Below are 23,647 nucleotides of genomic sequence, written 5' to 3'. Positions count from 1 at the left end.
AAAGGTCTAACACAGGTTACATCACAGCATGATGGAACGAGTCCTCAAAGTAAGGAGAAACAGGAAGATCAGGAGACATCTGAAGAAGAAATATGATCATGGGAAAGAAAAACAGATTTAATATGGTGTAATATTTATGCAAAGGAGAAAGAAAAACTAATCGATACAAAAAGAGCAGCACCAAAGATATCTGAAGAGAAATACAGGCAAAGGAATCAGGACATTGAAAACTTTACAATACAAAAAAAAATAAGAAAACAAAGAGGAAAAGTAGAAAAGAAGATTAGTAATGGAGAAGTTAAAGGAATAGAAACTGAGTACCTGCGAAGTGAAGGATTCAGTGTAGAAAATCTAACTCAGAAAGCAGGATAGAGCAATAGACATCCAAATTAAGAAAAAAACAGCGGAATGGGAAGCAACTGGTCAGTTGCCATATGAAGATACTTTGGAGCCTTCCACACAAAACTAGTATAAACGTTCACTTAAAGCTGGACAGCAAGGGAAGGAACAGGAAACTGTGGCAACTCTGACACTGTCAATGTTGAGGACTGATAGACTAGTGAGTTCCCATATGACAGAGCAACAAATGACACAGGATGAAATTGAAGAGAATGTGCCACAGGAAGATGCTATAGAACTTTCTTTAGAATGCCCACAGAAAATGGAGAACAAAAATGTGCCCTCAGTTTAGAAGAAAATGAGCTAAGAGAAAAGTTGCTTGATTTAATAGAGATAGACATATTAAGATCAATGAAAGAAACAGACTGCAGAAGATCAATAAAACCCAGAAAGTTAGAAGATTGATAGAACAAATGAACACAGTTATTAGGGCTGTCCATAGAGATCCATGTGATATAACAGAAGTAAACAGGATATATTACTGTACAGTTAAATTAATAACAGATAGAATTCTGCGACAAGAACACAGGGTAGTAAGTGAAAGGAAGGGGAGAAACTGAATACCATCATAGCAGCATTGAATAGAGAAAACTATAAAGCAATTAAGACAAGAAGTGTCACTGTTAGAAGAGGGAACAGATCAACAAAAATACTTGGAAGGATAGATGTGATAAAAGCAACGTGCAGTATTATAACGGATCATGATTTATCATGCTCTATTGCAAATAATAAACTAAAGATAGCACAGGCAGAAAAACGTAGAAGATACACACATATATAAAGGAAAAGTACAAAATAAGCAATTTATTGATGACCCAAAAAAGTTTTCTAGAGATCTGGGAAACAAGGTAAAAGGAACTGAAAGACCACAAAAAAAAAAAAAAAAGAAATACATACATTTTAGAGAAGTATTTATGAAGATCCTGTGGAACATAACTAAGATGCTAAATGGATAGAAGACGTAAGAGAAAGAATAAGAAATTCAAAGGTACAGGATATGAAATGAGACAAAGTAACAGCCAGAGAGATTGAAACAAAGTTAAGAAAAGCTCCCACGGAAACCCCAGGCCTAGATGCAGTATTTTTTTTGGGTCATCAATAAATTGCTTATTTTGTACTTTTCCTTTATATATTTGTGTAACAGCCTGCATATCACTGCTGGAGCCTTCCTGGGTCCTGACAGGGTGCTCTTCAAACTAACTGGAGATATACAGAGCTAAGTATATTTTTCTGGCATTTCAGAGTTGTGTACTGTTAATTGTTGTTTGACTAATTTTATATCATTGCTGGCTGACTTCAGAGTTGTGTACTGTTATTTTTGCTTCACTGTATAGTTTTTCAGATCTCTGCTGAAGGTGTTTTTTCCCCTATTCCTGTGTTGCTGTTTAAATTTGGAGGCTTTTGCAGTTGCCCACCCCCACTGTAGATTTGATTTGGGACACTCCCCCCAGTTCCATCTCTTTACCTCATTCTACCTAATAGACTCCTTCTGCACTTGTTTTTAGTCATATTTAATTTAATTGCATTTTTTTAAACTGTTTGGTCTAACATTGCTACATACTCAAGTGTGCTAGCTTGCATTGCATTTGAATTGCTTTTACTGCTGTTTTAGCTACTTTTCTGTATATATATATATATATATATATATATATATATGTGTGTGTGTGTATATATATAAAATAAAAAAAAATTTAAGCCTGTTTCGTACCTTTCCTGTAACTAGTGTAGTCCAGATTCAGATTTGCTGTATCCAGGACTGTATGTAAGCTTCTGAGCCCCCCCCCCCCAAGCTTTCTGTGTTTGAGGGAAGCCTTCTAGTTTATCAGTGGGAGTGGTAAGCACTAGGTAACCTATCTACCACATAAGGAGTGGTTCTGGCCAAGAAATTGTAGTTATTGGCCGTTTGGGCAGTTTTTCCATCTCTCTCAACTTTCTGATTTAAAAGCCCGCATTTGCACTTGTTTCCCCCTTTCCTGTAACTAGTTTAGTCCCGATACAGATTCTTAGTTTTAGCACTTGAATTTGCTTATTCGTGATCAGCACTTGTTTAGAACTTGTTGTAAGCACTAAATAACCTACTAATTACTACAGCACTCAACCTTCCTCATTAACTAGAGGAAAACAGTTTTGGTACTTACTTTCCCCACTTGCTTAGAGAAAAACAGCTCTTGTACTCACTTTCCTCACTTATCTAGAGGAAAATAGTTTTTTTATTCAGGCATGTCCAAGGGTCAGCTCCCAGTGTTCTCTCCTGTCTATCTGTTTAATCTGGACATCTTGGGGCAATGTAGAAATTGCCTCATGTACACAGACAACCCTCTCCTCCTACCACCCAACACTACAACCTGTGAGAGATGCACTTATCTAGCCAAACTGGAGGTAAAGCTCTCTCCAACTAAGACTGAACTTGACAGTCAAGAGGAGAAGGTAAACACTTGCAACACACCACACTCATCACATAGTCTCACTAAATCTACACCACCAAAATCCACACATAGAAACACAAAAACATTCTCGGAGGCTCTCAATAATAATCTGCTCAAGCAACAGAGACCTCCAAAGCAGAAATGCAAGCAACCTCCACCTCCAAACACAACCCAAATGACACATAGCTCGCAGACTCAGTGTGCCACTCAACCACAGCCAGTAAGGCAAAACAACGTACCCAACACGCTAGTCATAGGTGACTCTATACTCAGGCACACTGATGTCCCACTCACCAGGATAAACAAGGAGAAGGTTCCTGTCAGCTGCCTGTCGGGTGCCAGGATCTGCCACATAACCCACGCACTCAGGTCACTCCACAACAAGTACAACTATGACTCTGTCATTGTCCATGTTGGTGTGAACGACCTGAGACGTACCTCCCTGGACTACATGAAAAGAGACATGGAAGAGCTCTCCAATCTTGTAGCCCAGGCAGGTATGACCCTAGCTCTGAGTAGCATTCTGCCATCACCCAGAATGATGCCGCAGTACAAGGACAAAATGATTGACTTCAACAATTGGCTAAGCTTCTGGTGTCATTCTAAAGGGATCCAGTATCTGTCTGCCTGGGATGACATGGTCAACAGACCATGATGCTTTGCCAGAGATGGCCTGCACCTGTCACTCCTGGGATTCCGGATACTAGCTAAGGTTATTGCCCTCCCTATAGTGCCTTTTTTAGGCAAAGTTCAAATGACAAATTCACCACCATAACAGGAACAGGCAAGCAAAAACTGAGGGTGATGCTACTCAATGCTAGAAGTCTAAATCTCAAAATGCACTCACTCGAGGCACTCCTTAAAATGGAGAACATTGATATCTGTGCAGTGACTGAGACCTGGTTCAAGGCTCCAGAGAGCACCCCTGCACTACCAGGCTATAACTCATACCACACTTTATGGCCATGTAACCTGGACCGGAACACCAAAGGCAGAGGTGTGTCCATATTCATTAAGGATATCCACACCTCCAGGCTAGTTGCTCAGCATAATGCAGCCGAGGTTATCCAAGTGCAACTAACTTTGGGCAAAACTGCAATCCAAACTGTAGTTTGCTACAGATCCCCCACCATGCCCCAGGATTCCCACTCCTCTTTGCTTGATGTACTGGAAAATATTAGGGTTCAACCAAACACCCTAATTATGGGTGATTTCAACTACCCCACCATTAACTGGAAAAACTACTCGTGCACGAACTCCTTCGCTCAATGCTTTCTGGAATTTATAAACTCCAATGCCCTGAATCAACTTATCCACACCCCCACCAGGGGCAACAATATCCTAGATCTAGTCATTACCAACATGAGTGACCAGTGTTCCACACCTGAAGTCAACGCCTCATTAGTCAGATCCAACCATAAGCTAATTACCCTAGATATCCAAATCCTGCCCCCACCCCCTATTAAGGAAACCATGGTAAAAATTTTCTCCAAAGCTAACTTCATGCTTCTTAAGACGGAAGTGGTGAACTTCTGGAACAAAAAAATCACAGAAACCAGTCCGAAAAACCACTCCAAGGCAAATGACTTTAGTGCTTTCATCCACTTTAATGATGATTTTTAGTCTATAGATAACTATTCACAGTTAGTATATAAGCTCAAATATTTAATTCAATTTATTTCATTATATAACATATCATGTATTCATATATATATGAATTTTTAAATATACATTTCATTAGAATTGATTAATTGTTTTGAATTTATAAAAGTGTTACATAACTTGACGTTTTTACTAAAAAGACCATGAACATGATTATTGATTCATTATAGATACAATTTTTACTAAATTATGAAAGTTACATCACTTCCTGTTACTATGTATTTAAATGAGGGATAGGAAACTGTCTATTGTTTCTGATGAAGTTCACGTCATTAAAGTGGATGAAAGCGCTAAAGTCATTTGCCTTGGAGTGGTTTTTCGGACTGGTTTCTGTGATTTTTTTGTTCCAGTATTTCATTTGTGTTCTAAAAGTTTATCTTTAAGTGGTGAACTTCATGACACCCATGCAGATGGACAATACAGTTACGACTACTGAATCCCACACAATTGCACTTTATAAGCACTTACACGAATGCATGGATCGTGCTATCCCAAACAGAACAAAGATGCTATCCTCCAAAAAAAGGAAGCCAATCTGGTGGTCCCCTGCCATAAACAAACTGTACAACAGAAGGAAGAAACTGTTGCAAAAGAGAGTAAAATCCCATGAGTGGAGGAGCTCCCTGGTCAGCCTCAGTAAGAAGCTGCGATCCCTGATAAAATCCTCCAAAGCTAGTTACGAAAACAAAATCGCCACTGATTCTAAAGACAACCACAAAGCATTCTATAGCTATGTCAAGAATCTCAATGGCAACACTCAGATGTGCTCACAGCACAATGGCACTAAACATACAGACCCAACTGATATTGCCAACATCCTGGCAGATAGGTTCAATGCTAACTTTACCCCCCTCTCACCCCCTAATCAGCCCATCTCCATACTGGAAGAATGCAAAGTTCCTGTAATCATGGCTGCACAGGTAAAAACCACACTCTCAAAAGCCAATGACACAGCATCCATGGGATCAGACAACATCCCAGGCTGCATTCTACACAAGCTACAGAACGAGCTGGCACTTCACCTAAGTACCATGTTCAGTTATAGCCTCACTTCAGGCTTTGTGCCTGTTGAATGGTGCACAGTGACGGTTATCCCACTCCACAAGGGGGGAGCCACCACGGACCCAGGGAACTACTGCCCATTAGCCTAACAAGCCTGGTCTGCAAGGCCATGGAACATATCATCATGGAACTTATAAACAAAGACATTGGTAATCTCCAAACTCTGGGCCCCACCCAGTTCAGGTTTGTAAAAGGCAGATCATGTCTCCTAAACCTGATAGACTTCTTTAAAGCAGTCACCAAAGCAGTAGACGAGGGTAAGGTGGCTCACACAGCCTATCTAGATCTTGCCAAGGCTTTCAACACCATCCCCCACTCTGGAATTATAGATAACCTCACTAAACTAGGTATAAATCCCTATGTCACAAGATGGGTTGCCAACAGGCTCACTGACAGAACCCACACTGTGAAATTAGCAGACTCCAAATCCGACTTCAGACCAGTGACAAGTGGAGTACCACAGGGTTCTGGGTCCTCTCCTATTTGGTATCTACTTCTCTGAAGTTCAGGCTAACACAGAAGGTCTTTGGCTAATGAAGTTCGCAGATGACTGCAAACTAGGAGCCATAATCAAAACTCCTAACGATGTGGACATCCTACAAAAGGGCCTCATTGAGACAGATGCCTGGTGTCAAAGCCATGGACTCAAGCTCAATGCCAAAAAGTGCATTGTCATCCCCTTTGGTAAAAACTCTGTACCCATGAACTACAACATAGGTGGTAGTATACTTAACACTGAAAGTGTGATAAGAGACCTTGGGACACAGGTGGACAGTAGTCTCTCCTTTGATAACCACATCACCACAGTAGTCAGGAAATCCTTCTACATGGCACACCTCATCACAAAAGGTTTCTCATCCAGAAAAAAAGAGGTCATTGTTCCCTTCTACTCATCACTCATTAGACCAATTATAGAGTACAATGCCCCTTTTGGTATGTACCTCACAAGACATCTACAACAACTGGAAAGGCCACAGAAATACCTCACAAAGAGGATTACTGGCCTCAAACAGATGCCCTACACAGACCATCTCAAAAAACTCCAGCTTTACTCCGTCGCATATAGCCTACTCAGAGGTGATCTCTGCCTAACATACAAAGCTATGTCAAACCCAGAGCTGTTGGACATGCTCCACTTAAAGAAATCCCAATTCCTCCGAGCTACACATTCTAGGGACCTAAACCTTGTCACCACAATAAACAGAACATGTTGGAGGGATAGATTCCTGTCCCAGAGACTTCCCATACGCTGGAATAAACTACCTATCCATATCAAACAAAGCTCCTCATTAGTACTCTTCAATAAAAATCTTGATGATTGGATGGGAAATAGGAAACTCACCCTGGGGATCACTTCTGTGGCTCTGCTCAACAGTGGCACAGGAAAATAATTTTCTTGGGTGGCAAAAGCCAGGGTACCTTTTTGGCTGGGCTTGTATAGGCCCCAGGGCCGATGGCCTAGTACCTACCTATGAACCTATGAACCTATGAATCTAACTTCTGGTTAAAAGTAATAACATCTTTGCACAAAGATTTAGCCATGAGTAAGAACTATTTATATATCAAGCAGAACAGACACCAACCTGGCTAACAACAGGAAAAACAATGGTCTTACTTAAGAATGAACCTGCAAACTGCCCTAAAAATTATAGACCAATAACTTGCCTTCCGATGATACATAAACCATACACTGGAATTGATGTTGACAGAGTTTGTAGTCATTTAGAAGAAAACTCAATTATGGCAGTAGAACAAAAGGCCAATAAAAGAAAGCCATATGGAGCAAAGGACCATTTGTTGTTAATAAAGTCATAGTGGAGAATTGTAAGAAGGGGAAGAATCTAAGTGTGGCATGGATTGACTACAAAAAAGCATTTGACAGTATCCCGCATTCATGAATAAAAGAGTGCTTAAAAATGTATACGATACACCTTACACTGATAAACTAAATCACAGTGACCATGAAACAGTGGCAAACCACTTTGCAGTTAGGCCATGATAAAGGACAAATTATTACTCCAGGGATAAAAATCCAAAGGAAGATATTCCAGGGTGACTCTCCGTCACCGTTGCTCTTTTGCCTTGCCCTTAACCCATTAAACTGTCTGCTTAACAGATTAGGTCATGGCTATAATTTGGCTCCCAGAAAGTAACAAAGTGTAAAGACTTCTCATCTTCTCTGTCGACGATTTAAAACTGTATAGCTCATCAAATGTGGAACTGAAAGCACAACTGCAAGTAGTCAAAACTTTTTCTGATGATATACAAATTTCATTTGGTCTTGATAAATTTGCAAATGCAGCCTTTAAAGCAGGAAAGCTACATCACCAAGAAAACATCAGTTTGGGACAAGAATGTGATATAAAAGAACTTGAGCAAAAGGGAGTGTATAAATATTTGGGAAATGATGAAGGACCAACAACAAAACGTGAACAAATGCAAGTAAAACTTAGTAAGGAATACTTTAGAAGACTTTAATCCTGAAAACAGCGTTGACATCTAGGAACAAAATTCAAGCTATAAATCAGTTTGCTTTTCCTGTCCTAACTTACAGTTTTGGCATGATTGACTGGCCCCAAAAGGTGTTGGATAAATTAGACAGGAAAACAAGAAGGATGCTTCATGCTCATCAAATGATTTATAAAAATCGGTGCATACCAAGATTATATATTCAGTTCTGAAGGAGGAATGGGCCTGCCTGAAACTGATTGCATGTATAGATCTGCAATTGTGGGAATGCATACAGATCTGACCTCACAAGACCCAAATATAGTGAAAGTTTTGAAACATGAGAAGAATAAATCTAAAATGACTTCCCTTCTTAGTCTAGCAGAAGCATATCAAGCAGGAATGGAAATCAAACCAGAAGTAAATAAAAATCAGGCAGCAACTTAATGTGCCAAAAAATAAAAGAAAGAATATAAGGTGAAGAATCAGATGAGAAGGCAAGAAATGTAGAAATACATAAATATAGTTGCAAGTATAGAAAACTCTTGGAATAACCTCATGTTGATCAGGATTAAACACAGGAATGGTTAAGGAAAGGTGAATTTAAACCAAAAGACAAAAGGTTAATATTGGCAGCCCAAGATAGTGGACTACGAAAACGTTGGTTTACAAAGTCCATTGAACATATGGGAGAAATGGACAAATGTAGGTTTTGTAAAACAGAACTGGAAACAGTCACACACCTTGTTGCTGGTTGTGATATACTAATGGCAGAAGGACTGTATACTAAATGGCATAATAATGTGGCAAGACTGTTGCACTGGGGATTGTGCAAATATTATAATACTGAATTAGCTGAAAAACACTGGAAAAATGAGCCACAAAGCATAATAGAAAATGAAGAAGTCTACAGCACATGGGATCACTCATTACTGACAGTTTAAAAGACAGATGCAAGAAAACCAGATATAGTGGTCCATGAAAAGAAGACAAAAGTAACATTGATCATTGAAATCGCTACACCCAGTGACTACAGGATCTTGTGTACGGAGAGACACAAAGTCATAAAATATCAGGATTTGTAGGCAGAAACAATAGCAGTGTGGAGAAAAGTTCCAATAGCAGTAGTAGGACAAGGAGCAATTGGTCTTATAGAAAAGAATCTGCAATCATATTTAGATATGTTACCAATACATGTAACTCCATAAGAATTGCAGAAGGACTCATTACTGGGCACTTTGCAGGTGCTGCAAAGAGCACTTCTGGCTAACATCAAAGACTGAAACAAAATTAATTTTCACTTCATGGTATTAGAAACCCAAAATATAAAAAAAGATTATATAGGAATGAGAAGTGTACTAACTGGTTCTCTGAGAGAGCATCTGATGCATAGAATAGGCTACTAAATTACATTAAAGCAAGCAATAGTTTAGATATTTTTAAGAGCAGTCTGGACACATTATGGGAACAGCTTTTTTGGTATATTGGCAGGCTAAAAGAGCATTAATGCCCATGCTTGAAATATTTGTATGTATGTATTTAGTACTGCCCTCTCTATATTCTACATAAAACAGGGACAGTCATGGCCTGTTTAGAGATATTGGACCCACGTGAAAGCAGAAAACAGAACATTGTGGTTCCAATAGCAGTTTTGTAAGAGAATCTGAAGCATTGTCTCTGTATGTTGTGGTAGTGGCTACTGCTATGTGGCCTTTCAGAGGTAGTGATTACTCCTAAGTGACCCTTTAATGGTGGTGGTTACTCTATCATTGAAGACAGCAAGGAGCAATTTGATAACCATGCATACAGTTTGCAAATCTAACCTTTTTTTTCTGTCGTTCTTTGCATTCATTTCCAGACTTTAATGTAGCTCTCAGACACATCATAAGCAATATAAATAAAAAGATTTAAAACAAGTTTGCCAAAATGAGCCTCAAAATTAATTTTTGCCAAAATATGTATAGTGGCTCAGACTACACAGAAATGGTCTTGCTAGTCTGAGATAGCACACAAATAATACACATACATACATACAATCTACCATGCACAAAAAGATGAAATACAGTTAATTCACATGGTCACACTTTCACATGCATACAACATACTATTTCCTATGGGAAACAAAGCTCCCTCCCCACACACCATCATGGAACTATATCAAGTCTGTATGTCAAGTGTATGTCTCTATATTAAATTGTAGTCAGTAAATCAAAATTAACTTTAATTAAAACCACAAGTAATAAAAATGTAACTCTTTAAAAAGCATGCCAAAGCTGATTGAAAATGGCAGCAAATAGTCAGAATATACACCATCTCACAAACTATCGTGAAATGAGCCCCCCCCCCCCCCCAGATGTAGTCAGTGGTGCAGGGTTTGATCCCTTCCACTTTCATTTCCGTACTGTGTGACTCTGAGTAAGTCATTTAACCAGACGTGGCTCTGGGTCTCACCCAGAAAAATGACACTTGTGCCCAATTAAATAACCTGATTACCAAATGAATAAAAAATCTGCAAACTGTCAATCAGAACCCATCTATATTATGAAATGTATAAAACTGAAGTTAACCCATTTGTTTTTATTTATTTAATTTGTTTGTTAATCCCTCACAGACTCTATTAAGCTATGATGCAGGCTACAAGAGTAAGTGGAAATGTGTGTGTGTGTGTGTGTGTGTGTGTGTGTGTGTGTGTGTGTGTGTGTGTGTGTGTGTGTGTGTGTGTGTGTGTGTGTGTAGACAATATAGAGTAGCCAGTCAATAAGCATGTTTTCTGGAGGTCAGAAGATGTGAGTGTAACTGCAAAAAAACTCAAAGACATGAGAAGACAATATAAGCTGTAGACAAGCAGTAAACAGAGTTCGGTACTGAGCACCAGGTCCTAGAAATATGAGGCAGAATCATTAAACAGTGAGACACTGTGCTGCTCACTCAGAAGAATGTTACTGAACAATGGAACAAGATTCCAGCAGATATATTATAATGCAGCAACAAGACAACCTTTGCAGAATTAGTGTAGTCAGGTCACAGGAAAATGTTGGTGAGTGTTGCAAGTTACCTTCACAACTTAGAACAGGATGGCGAACCTATGTCAAAGGTGACACACAAAAATGTTTTGGGTGACACAGCAGCGTTTACCAACACACGTTACCAAAGAAACCGAATGAAGAAAAATACAAGAAATCTGTGACTCTTCAATTATTTATTAAATCTCAGCAATAAAAAAGTCATTAATTGATGTTAATCAAATCAAATGCAATGTGTTCCATATTTTTTTAGTTCAATTCAAATTTACTATTAAAAGTAGGGTAATTTTTTGATGTACTATTTTAAGCCCAATTATCAGTGCTCACATCGTTTTCTCTATCGTAAGTCACTGATTTTTCTTTTACTTTTATAATACCTAGCAGTACACGATTGGGCTGTATTTTCTTAAATAAATTAATATGTAAAGAAGTGTTTCTCTTTTGTTCGGGGGGGGATGACACCCCAATAGAGTCAAGATAGGCATTTTCTGAATTTTTGACATGCCAAGCCCAAAAGGTTTGCCATCACTGACTTAGAATATAATGCTGCTTCTAGTCCTACCATTAACACACTTCCCTCTCAGCACAGCAGTGCAGTGACTTGTCACATGCCATTTGCGCTCTGCTACCTGAAAGCTGGGTTCCTAGTAGTTAGAACATTATTCTCAGTATTACTTCAGGTTAACATTAAGCAAATTGTTTGAGAAGAGTCCAAAAATATGAACTTTTGTGGACATTCAAGTGTTTGTCTGAGTTGGACATGCACAAGTATTTAAAATACATTGAGTATATTTGTTATTAACTATTCAGTAAATAATAAATCAAGTCAAGTTTGCAAACTATTCTGTCAGACAATTAAAAAAAAAGGCCATGACTGAGATATTACCATCTGCAGGAATACAGCAGACTGCCAGGTAAAATGTGATGAAGTGATATTTTTCAGCACTAACGCAGAGGGGTTTCCTACCCTGCTACACCATTTTAAATAATCTTGAAATTTGGGGGGGTGACATATCTCTCAACTGTACAGATGTTTGTAGAATGTACAGATTTTTGCTTCATATTTTTGGTCTGTTTTTCATAAAATTGTTGCTTTTTGGCACATTGTTGGCAAATCATTGGAGACTGAAGTTAGAAAATAATGACATACGTTTGAGTTTCAGACTTCACACCCTTCAGAAAAATTCATGCTAATGCAAAACCTCTTATTCTATCAACTTTCTAAATTTGTAAGCCCAATATTTAAAAATTGTGCCTACATTTGGGCCTTTGTTCCACTTTTATTTATGGCTTTGTCCAGATTTCTTGCTCTAAGAGGTTGAGAGGTATGGTGGGGTGGCAAAGTAGTTCAGGGCAGAGATTTACTTTTTTAAACGGTTCTTTTTAGACAGCTTCTTCCAGGTGGTTATGTCTCACTGAAACAACATTGGGTGGCCTACAAATATTCCTCCCAGCACAGGGTGTCAGATTTCTGCTTATATTACTGGCAACAACCCGAGTATGAGAAAAGAATGGTGTCGTCACTGAACCAGCTGTTTGTGTAAAGTGGTTTGATATAAACATTGCACCTTTACTGAAGGTAGCTGGTGATTGCACCCATTTCATGACTGGCCTTTGGTTGTGGTCAGTGCTTCATGCCATAGTAACTGACTGCGTGGGGCAGCAGCTGCATAAGTTATACAGGTGGTACCTCATAACATGTCTGCATTTCCACAATGGCAAGAAGAACATTCTTCCATCACAGGTCTCATAAAAGGCATCTTAGGTTAATACGTGGATGCAGAACAAATATAAAAACAGTAACATTAACATCATAACTGCATGTATTAAATGGTCTTGTACATAATGGGTAACATTCATTTGGTAAAAACAAAAAAGATGGAAAGGCAAAGGACAGAAGAGTATGTGTTGGATGGTCAGAATGCTAACCATTCAAATCATGACAATAAAGAACTCACTTGACATGAAAATAGCCTAGATAGGTATGTGGAAGCTGGGGATATTTTTTGTATTCCTGAAATGGTGTGTATTGCACAAACATTTGGAGAAAGAAAACAAAGGTGATAAAAAGATCTGTGACATTCCTTTTTTTGTCTCACTGTGTAATGAAATGAATTGGAAAAGGTTTGCAATTAGCTCAAAGAACATTTTGAGGTATAGAAGCATCTACTGTAAATGGCAACAGTCACTGAACACACCCTCCAGTTTTGTTCAATATTTTAAAAAGTTAGACTGCAGTGGACAGGCAATCAGGTTGGGTTTTTGTCATTCGGTCTTTTTTTTCTTAGCTATCATTATGGTATTAAAACTATTAGGGGGAAGAAGTTGACAGTGGCACCCTCATCATATAAATGAAGCAGCTCTGGCAATGGAAACCATGTTTTCAGTGTATTTTTAAGATGCATTAAGTAAGCGCATTCTGAGAAATGTATTTACCACTGAGCAACTTTCACAGCATAAACATCTTCCAACAAAATGAAGACTGCACACTAGATGGTCAGAAGTTCTGTTTTAATGTTATGAACAGAGGAGCAAACTGATGTGTTATCCTTGTTTATACCTTTTCTTTTTGAAAAAAAAAATCTATAATGGCAGTTACTAATTTTTCCCCTTAAGTTTACTCTAGGAGAATGACTTATGGAACAAGGTGAGTTTTAAACCATGAATACATCCATAAAGCAGGTAGAAAGTTAACAGATTTGAACCACGACTCTGCTAAGTAGGCTTAGCCCAGTGTACCAACACAGTGAGGGAGTGGAGGTTAGAGATTACGGAGTGCACAGGTGCAGATAGGAGCAGTAAAGGTAATCAGGAATGGTCCTCTTCTCGCCCTCTCCCTCTCTCTGTCCTTATGTGCTGTATTCCCAGTTGTTCCTAATTATCCTTGCCTGCTTCTTTGTCTGTGCCTTGTTTATGTTTTTGTTGTCTTGTTTGGAGATGTGCTTGTCCATTATGTTTTTTTTTTTCCTTTCTTTTTAAAAGAAATCAATCTTCCATTGAAAGGAAGAAAGGAAAATGTTTTCCATGTGCATGTTAATGTTGTCAAAAATGATATCAGTGTCACACTTAAAACATCTACAAAAATAGTGCACATTTTAGGAAGTTATTGTTTGAATCGTTTTAATTATATATAATAAAAATATATAACTGTTCTGCATTTATTTATTTATTTTTACTCTTGCTTACACTGTCAAAAAATTGGTAGCTATTTAAATTACGTGTAATCAAAATCACTTTCATTTTCTGGTTTTGCATTTATTTAGTTAGATTTGCTTGTTTGTTTGTTTGCTTGTTTGTTTGTTTGTTTGTTTGCTTGTTTGTTTGTAATGTATCCTCATTTTACACTGTCTAAGGCTAGTTAACTCCAATCATCATTATTGTTTTCTTTGAGTATCAAAAAAGTGTAGTCATCGCTGAAAAAGAAGAAAATTTTCATTGTTATTGTTGATGTTCGCTTTGTAGGTATTTCATATATTTATTTTTGCCTTTGGTGGGTATTTCATGAAATAATCACTGAATCAAATGGGATTTTTTTACATTTCTCTAGAGGCAAGGATTGGATAGTTTTCCTCACTGCCCTGTAGTATCAATTGATTTTAAGTGACAAATCAGGCACACAGTGGGATGTAAACACAACAACTTCATTAAACAAAAAATGTTCATTAGGCTTTTTTTTTTTGTTACAGAGGACCAGTATTATGTTGTAATGATTATCTCATACAATTTCTTGTTATTATGGATAGTGTAACATTTTAATATAATGATGGTTAATAAAGGTAGAAACAACTCGGCAAAGATCAGCCTATTTGGTCTTTGCTATAACAGTGAAGTGCTGTTGGGAAGGTAAGTATACCCAAAAGGAATTATAGCACTATATTCTACACCCCCCCCCCTTTAAATAAACACAATGTTCTATCCTGGGAAAATTAAAATTATGCACATAGACTGCAAACTGATAGCTTTATCATTATACAAGTATGTCATTGATCCAAATTACGCATGAGGCGTGCTATATCATGTATACCCTATTTGAACTCTTGAGAAATTATAATAATTGCCCATGCAGCTTAATGTTTCTTTTTATTACTTTTCTGAATAGTGACTTGCTTACTGGGCTACCCATAGTCACTCAAGTTTCTGTTCTGGAGCCACTCTAGGACAGTTTTTGTTGCTCTAAAGGTAAAGATATATCAGGGATGCCTTCTTCAAGTTTTACACAGCTTTGTTGCATATTTTTTTGCTGTCTGTTCTCAGTTGACATCAAACTCTTTCAACTAGAATTGTTTTTCTTTTTAAAAGATGCTTTTTGTTTATTCTATACATCTAGCCATCATCTCCTTTAACTCCTATGATCTCTGTTCATCTGCATGACCAGTCACTATATTTTCAAGCTGCGAACTCTTACAAAGTTGCCTGGTCTTCAGTCTGTATTCTTGCTATTGCCTGTTAAAAGTATACTCCTGTCTCATTTGATTTCTTTCAAGCGTATCTTTCGCCCTGCCTTGATTATCAGGTATCAGTAAGGCAGTAAGCATCAGAAATTTGTTTCATAATCCTTTGCCCATCAATAACTGAGCTTATCAAGAATTTAGATGTTGATTGATAGTATTCCGATATTGCAAAATGGCAATCATCGTAGCTACTATATAACTTTATACATTATTTAACCAGGTGAGAACACTGGACACAAGTCTTCTTTTTCAGGAGTAACTTGGGGGCACTTTCTAATTAAGTGACTTGCTCAGAGTCACACAGTAGACAAATTGGAGATTGAAGGAATCAAACTTTGTACCCTTGATTACAGGAACCAGCTCATTAACAAGTAAAAGTCATAATCCTCTGTACTAAATGCCAGATTTCTCTCCACATTTGTTGTAACCATTTCATTTGATTTTATTTTAGTTGACTTTATTTACTGCGGCAGTATACTGATTACAGTAGACCATTTATAGGTACAGCCTGGGTGAAAACATTTACAAAAAAATTAAAAAAATATTTGTACATTCCAAGGGTAATTACATTTGTACAAGTATTATAGCAGTTGTGAGGAAAATGCAGAAAAATTGGAAAAATGGAATACATATATGCATTCGTGAAAATGAAAAAAATGGATAGATATTAATTATATTAGTAAAATATATGTAAGAGCATTTATGTTTTTAATTTCCTAAAAAAGTTTGGGAATAGATACATTTTGGTAGGAGGTATATATAATGTAAGGAAATATAGGGAGGATGGTGGATGTGAGTATTGAGGTGACGTCTCCTGTGTTGTGGAATTTATAGACTGATTTGTGATGGAGGTATGTTTTGTGTTGAGATTGAAAGTGGAAGAGAGGATAAATCCATTGGGGGGGTCCCAGGCTTTAGCTACAAAAGAGAGAAGGGGTGGTCAGTGAGATAAAGTAAGGTTTGAGATATGTTGAGTGAAACAATTACTTGGGGAAAATTCCAGATGTTATAGGGGTTAGTTTTTGTTTGGAGTTGGGCAGCAAGAGATGCTTACAGGAGTTTTAAAATAGAGAGCGTAAGAGTAGATAAACTCAATGGTTGATTGGGAGTCACTTGGTTTTGCTGAGGGTGCTTCAGTGGAGTTCTTGAGGGAGGGGGAGGTAGTAAAAAATCAGCACATTTTATTTTCAATGGATTGCAGAGTAGATAATTTATTATTAGGGAGTAACTATGATAAGAAGGTAATATTTAATTAGTGCTAGTAGGACTCCTTTGCCTATCGGGGCTCATGCAGGACCTGATAAAAAGGGAGAGATTTTCCTAGGCCAGAATAACCAAAAGTTAATCTTTTTTTTCTAATCTTTTCAATGTGGGTGCAAAAGTTTATAGTCTGGCGCAACCATAAGTTCAGATACTTAAAGGATGTAGTTGTTTCTACTGGGATGTCATTAAAGTCTTTCATAGTAAGAGTTTTTGGAGTATTTTGCAGTTTTTGGGTGGTCCCCCACATGTTATAGTCCTAATCTACCCACTCTATCCTCAAATGCACACACCACCAAGTTTCAACCCACACCCCTGCTACTATGTCCTATACACCTTACTACACCCCTGCTACTATGTCCTATATACCTTACTACACCGCTGCTACTATGTCCTATACACCTTACTACACCCCTGCTACTATGGCCTATACACCTTACTACACCCCTGCTACTATGTCCTATACACCTTACTACACCCCTGCTACTATGTTCTATACACCTTACTACACCCCTGCTACTATGTCCTATACACCTTACTACACCCCTACTACTATGTCCTATACACCTTACTACACCCCTGCTACTATGTCCTATACACCTTACTACACCCCTGCTACTCTGCTACTATGTCCTATACACCTTACTACACCCCTGCTACTATGTCCTATACACCTTACTACACCCCTGCTACTATGTCCTATACACCTTACTACACCCCTGCTACTATGTCCTATACACCTTACTACACCCCTACTACTATGTCCTATACACCTTGCTACACCCCTGCTACTATGTCCTATACACCTTACTACACCCCTGCTACTATGTCCTATACACCTTACTACACCTCTGCTACTATATCCTATACACCTTACTCCCACTCATAGAATACTCCGTTACTGCTACTTTCCCTACTCTCCCATCAAATATAATTACCTTATATCCCCCACCCTACCCCTTACCACTTCTAGCCCCTACAAACCTTCAGTCACATCCCCATCCAGTTATAGCCAAATCATCTTTCAAATTACCTCCCCAATCCACTAGGCCCCACCTTCCAAAAAACAGCCATGCCTCCAATTCCATACCCTAATGATGTTATACCTCAAAACAACTACCAACATAGCAGCCCAACTACTACTAGGAGGAGATATTCACCCCAACCCCGGCCCAACAACAATTACTAACAGCACACTAAACTCCCACCTACCACTTAAGCATAAACCCAGTGACTTACTAATACTCAGTTTGAACATTTGCAGTATTATGAACAAAATAGATGAGCTGCACTCATGGATCACCCTATATAACCCTGACATAATACTCATAACTGAGACATGGCTTAAGCCACATATCAAGGACAATTTCATAATCTCTCCCAGATATAACATTCAAAGAGTAGACAGACTTCACAAAAAAGGTGGAGGTATTGCCCTAGTTTACAAAACCAACCTAAAACTCTAGCTACTACAAAAAGAACTCCCCAACTCCAAAACTGCCAAAATCATATGTGCCAAACTCCTCTTAAACCAGCACAAGCACCTAAACTTACTCAGGCTCTATATACCCCCAGGGGACAACCTAAAACACTAGAGTCAATACTCCACTGTGCTTCTCACTCCCTCCCCCAAGAAACCATAGTCCTAGGCAATGTTAATATCGACTGGAACTCCATCCACTCACCAACACCCACCATTCACATAAACCTATAGAATTTCACCCAGCTCATTCAATCACTTACAGGCATTGACAAGTTCACAAAAAGGGAATCCATACTAGACTGGATCCTCACAAATCAGCCCAACACTGCCCATCAATGTGGGACACTGCCTAACTCTCTAAGTAACCACAATCCCACTTTCATCATTAGGCACAAACTTAAATCAGTAAAATCCCCTTCCCTACTACAAATCTATGCCACAAAAACTTCCCCACAGACCACTTCTTAGAAGCCTTAGAATCCTGCAACTGGTCTCCCATCAAAACCTTCCCACTAGACAACGCAGTAGAATATTTCAACTCCACATTTCTAGACATCCTCAACCATCTAGCCCAATCAAAACAATTAGAATATGTTGCAACCCTGCCCCCTGGCTACAAAACATCACAAGGGCTTTACTAAAAGAGAGGGATAAGGCTTGAAAAATCTGGCATCAACACAAAACACCCACAACTAGGCAAGCCTTCCTCAAACTTAGAAATAAAGCAAAGAAACAAATTAAGACTGACAAGCTAAAACACTACACTTCCTTACAAAGAAAACACAGTAACAACCCACAAAAATTCTGGGCTGCAGTGAGCAACATCCTCCAACCCGGTAAAGGCACCACACCCCCACTTAATATAGATGGTTCAACCATACACATAGCCTCCAGTTTCAATGACTACTTTAATTCCTCTGTACTTAATCTCATAAACAATACAACCCCCACCAACCTCCCCCAACCTCCTGAACCCCAGATAAACACTACCCCTTCTCACTCAAGCCAGTACCAGTATCTAGCATCCAAAAACTCTTAGCAAAATTTAAACCAACCACCCTTGCTGCCGACAGTCTTCCTGCTGAATATCTCCAACTCGCATCTAGGGCCATAGCCTATCCCATCACGCTACAAATAAATAGATCTATTACTGAACATGCCATTCCAACCTTGTGGAAAACCTCTTTCATCATTCCCTCCACCGATCTTTCTGTACTATTGCCCCATCTCTAACCTCTCACCCCTATCCAAAATTCTAGAAATGTGTGTTTACCATCAATTCTTCACCTACCTTCTCTCTAACAACCTTCTATCCAACTCACAACACAGTTTCCACCCATCTCACAGCACCACCACAGCCCTAATTAACTTCACCAACACCATAAGCAAATACAGGAACCAAGGCAATCTTGTCTCTGCCACCTTTCTAGACTTATCCAAAGCATTCAATACAGTTTCCCACAATAAACTCCTAACCTGCCTCTCAGATCTTAACCTTGACAGCCCCACCCTGTTCTGGTTTAAAAGCTATCTAGACAACCACCATCAATCTGTCAAATGGCTTAACTCCCCACCCCCAACTCCAGGTCACAGTTGACGTATCCCAAGGTTCCATCCTCGGCTCCCTCCTGTTCAACATCTTTACAAACCAACTCCACTCAGCAACTACAAATGCTGAAATACCTCAATATACCGATGATGCAACTCTGATCTGCTCCACATCCAACATTCAACTTCTCCAACATAAAACCCAACAATCCTTTGCTGAAATAGAAAATTGGCTAAACAAATCCCAATTAATATTAAACCCAAAGAAAACACAACTTATATTGTTCCACCCTACAAAAACCTACGATACTACGTACTCTATATCCTCAGCTAACAAGACCCTCATCACCCTAGTCTCAGAAGCCAAGTTACTAGGATTTACCATTAACCAACAACTAAAATACAACAAACCTATATCTCCTACTGTCTCCAAAGTCCACAAGAAGCTAGGGACCCTCTATCTCTGTAAACAGTACCTAACTTCCGAAGCTAGAATCGCCATAGCCAGAACCCATCTGCTAGCAACATTACTCTGTATGCTTGTCCAGTATTAACAAACCTAAATAAAACTGACCTTAATAAACTCTCCTCATGCTATAACAAAATCACCAGGTTTGCTACCAATGCCAGATCATGCTCCCACCACTGCCAATCCCTACATACACTACACTGGTTAGAATTACTATGATACCACCAACTCAGCCTGACACACCAGTTCGTATATTATCCTGAAATAAAACCTGCACTGACTAGCCTCCTAAACTTCTACAATTCAAATAGACAGTTAGGATCCAGTAACAAAACTCTGTTAGAAAATATACAGTGTAAAAATAGCTCTGGGGAATCTCTTTTCACCCATGAAGTTGCAAAAATATGGAATAGCTTGCCTCCTGACAGACTACAAAAATGTACGTCTTCCTTCAAAACCCTACTAAAATCCTATCTATACACCAACCATTTATGTAACTGCAATGAATGGACCTCCCTGCACCCCCACCCTGCTGAAGGAAGTTACCACTATGCTTTAGACAAACACATACAACTGTGTTACACTCTTTCTCTTTGTATATACTGTAAATATTGTTTATATGCCTATACTATACTATACTAAAACTCTGTAATGTAAAAATACTGCACCAACACTTGTCTACAAAGTATATGATCACGTCTGTACTTTACCACTGTATTATTAGCCTGTTAACCTTTCTACATGTGTTTCCTAAACTTTGTCACCTTGATTGTTATTATCAATTCATTATTCTGTAACTGTTTGGAGTTTTTCTCCCCAGGACTCTGCTGAAAATGGACACTAGCTGTCCAGCCGACTATCCTGATAAACAAATGTTAAATAAATAAATAAATAAATAAATAAATAATAAATATATCATACTTTAGTTTGGAAGGATTTAGAATAGGCTTATGGTCTATTAGACAGGAATGAAGAGAGTAGATGTCTTGTTCAAACTGGGTTTCAATTGCTGTGAATGAGGTGCTTAATCAAAGAATTACCATATAGTCTGCATAAAGAGTCAGTTAGGTTTGGAAGGTCATAAGGAAGTGTGTCAATGGAAAACTGAGAAAAGTAGAATAAAGAACAGTGTTGGAGCATCCCATTGGGGACAGGTGCTGACTCTGATATGGAAGAACCAATTTTGACTCTGAAGGATCTGTCATAAAGAAAGCCTTGGAACCAGGATATTGTATTGGGGCTGACTTAATTTTTTTTTATGTGAGCATAGGAGGTAATGGTGGCCCACATATGTCATAGTGAATCAGGAAGTGTAACAGATTAGCAAGGGGGAAGTAAGGACAGCTATGAAGAGGATGAAGAATGGAAAGGCTGTTGGTCCATAAGACATACCTGTGGAAGCATGGGGTGTTTAAGAGAGATGGCAGTGTAATTTAATGACATTTTGGAAAGTGGGACGATTCCTGAGGAGTGGAGAAGAAGTGTTTTGGTAACGATGTTTAAGAATAAGGGTGATTTTCAGAGCTGTAGTAAGTACAGACAGATAAACTTGATCAGTCACAACATGAAGTTATGGGGAAGAGTAGTGGAAGCTAGGTTAAGAAGGGAGGTGATAATTAGTAGCAGCAGTATGGTTTCCTGTTGGGAAAGAGCACTACAGATGTGATGTTTGCTCTGAGGGTGTTGATGGAGAAGTATAGAGAATATCAAAAGGAGTTGCATTGTGTCTTTGTGGAGTTAAAGAAAGCATATGACAGGGTGCCTAGAGAGGAGTTGTGGTATTATACGAGGAAGCCGGGAGTGGCAGAGAAGTATGTAAGAGTGGTACAGGTTATGTATGAGGGTAGTGTGACAGTGGTGAGGTCTGTAGTAGGGGTGATGGATGCATTCAAGTTGGAGGTGGGATTACATCAAGGATCAGCTCTGAGTCCTTTCTTATTTGCAATGGTGATGGACAGGTTGACAGATGAGATCAGACAGGAGTCCCCGTGGACTATGATGTTTGAAGATGACACTGTGATCTGTGGTGAGAGTAGGGAACAGGTTGAGGAGACCCTGGAGAAGTGGAGATATGCTCTAGAGAGAAGAGGAATGAAAGTCAGCAGGACTAAGACAGAATATATGTGTGTGAATGAGAGGGAGGATAGAGGAATGGTGAGGATGCAGGGAGTAGAGCTGGCAAAGGTGGATGAGTTTAAATACTTGGGATCAACAGTTCAAAGTAAGGGTGAGTATGGAAGAGAGGTGTAGAAGAGAGTACAGGCAGGGAGGTTTGGATGGAGAAGAGTGTCAGAAGTTATTTGTTACAGACATGTACCAGTAAGAGTGAAAGGGAAGGTCTACAAGAGGTAGTGAGACCAGCTATGTTATATGGGTTGGAGACAGTGGCATTGACAAAAAGACAGGAGTCAGAGCTTTACGTGGCAGTTACGGATGGTAAGATTTGCATTTGGTGTGATGAGGATAGACAGGATTAGGAATCAGTATATTAGAGGGTCAGTTCAGGTTGGACAGTTGGGAGACAGTGCCACAGAGGCAAGATTGCATTGTTTTGGACATGTGCTGAGGATGGATGATGGGTATATTGGGAAAAGGATGCTAAGGATGGAGCTGTCAGGTAAGAGGAAAAGAGGAAGGCCTAAGATAAGGTTTATGAATGTGGTGAGAAAGGAGATGCAGGTGGCTGGTGTGACAAAGCAAAATACAGAGAACACGAAGAAATGGAAACAGATGATCCGCTGTGGTGACCCCTAATGGGAATAACTGAAAGAAGAAGAAGGAGGTAATGGCGGTCAATAAGGTCATATGGTTTTGTGAGATTGACTTGGAGATGTTGCCTTTGCCCAAGTTGAGAGGGATGCCATCAGTTAGGCACCATGTTGCTATCATTGTGCCTTGTCCTGCCTAAAGTCCAGACTGCTTGAGTGTGAGGAGATGCTATTGTTGGATATAAGAAGATGTGACCGTTGATTGTAGATTGTAGATTATTTTTTCTCTTGTCCTTTCCCAGACAGTGGTGACCACTGACCATATTATTTACCTATTCTTTGTCTCAGTCTGGTGTCTAATGACACCTAATATTTCCATTTGCATCATTTCCTGCTTATTTATCCTTCTGAGTGCTACACCACATTCTGCATTGTAGATGTTACTGAATAGCATCTGCACTTACCTGAATGATATTCATCTAAGTTAACAAAGCGTGTATATAAATTGGCATAGCCATGACAGATATCTTTACTACAGCTCTGTACAGTGATTAATACTTCTATGTGACAAAGAGAATGTTCCTTTACATAGCTATGTTGTGATTTGATATTGTGAATACATTTCATGTGCGCAACTTCTTACAAGCTAAGATATCCCAGATATTAGGCAAATTAACTTCCTGACCCAAGGTTACTGTTTGAAGAAGG

At 38.9% G+C, this 23,647-nt stretch overlaps 1 protein-coding gene across 1 annotated transcript in view; it reads left to right on the top strand.

The window, feature by feature from the left end:
- Positions 1-23,647, top strand: part of VSIG10L2 (V-set and immunoglobulin domain containing 10 like 2) — a 316,447-nt gene that overhangs the window by 177,552 nt on the left and 115,248 nt on the right. The gene's annotated exons all lie outside the window — the stretch shown is intronic.

The sequence above is a fragment of the Protopterus annectens genome, chromosome 8.part0, assembly GCF_019279795.1.
Source record: "Protopterus annectens isolate FY-2018-M chromosome 8.part0, PAN1.0, whole genome shotgun sequence".
NCBI classification, from domain to species: domain Eukaryota; kingdom Metazoa; phylum Chordata; order Ceratodontiformes; family Protopteridae; genus Protopterus; species Protopterus annectens.
Note: the sequence above shows the minus strand (reverse complement) of the source record. Positions and strands in the feature narration are given on the sequence as shown.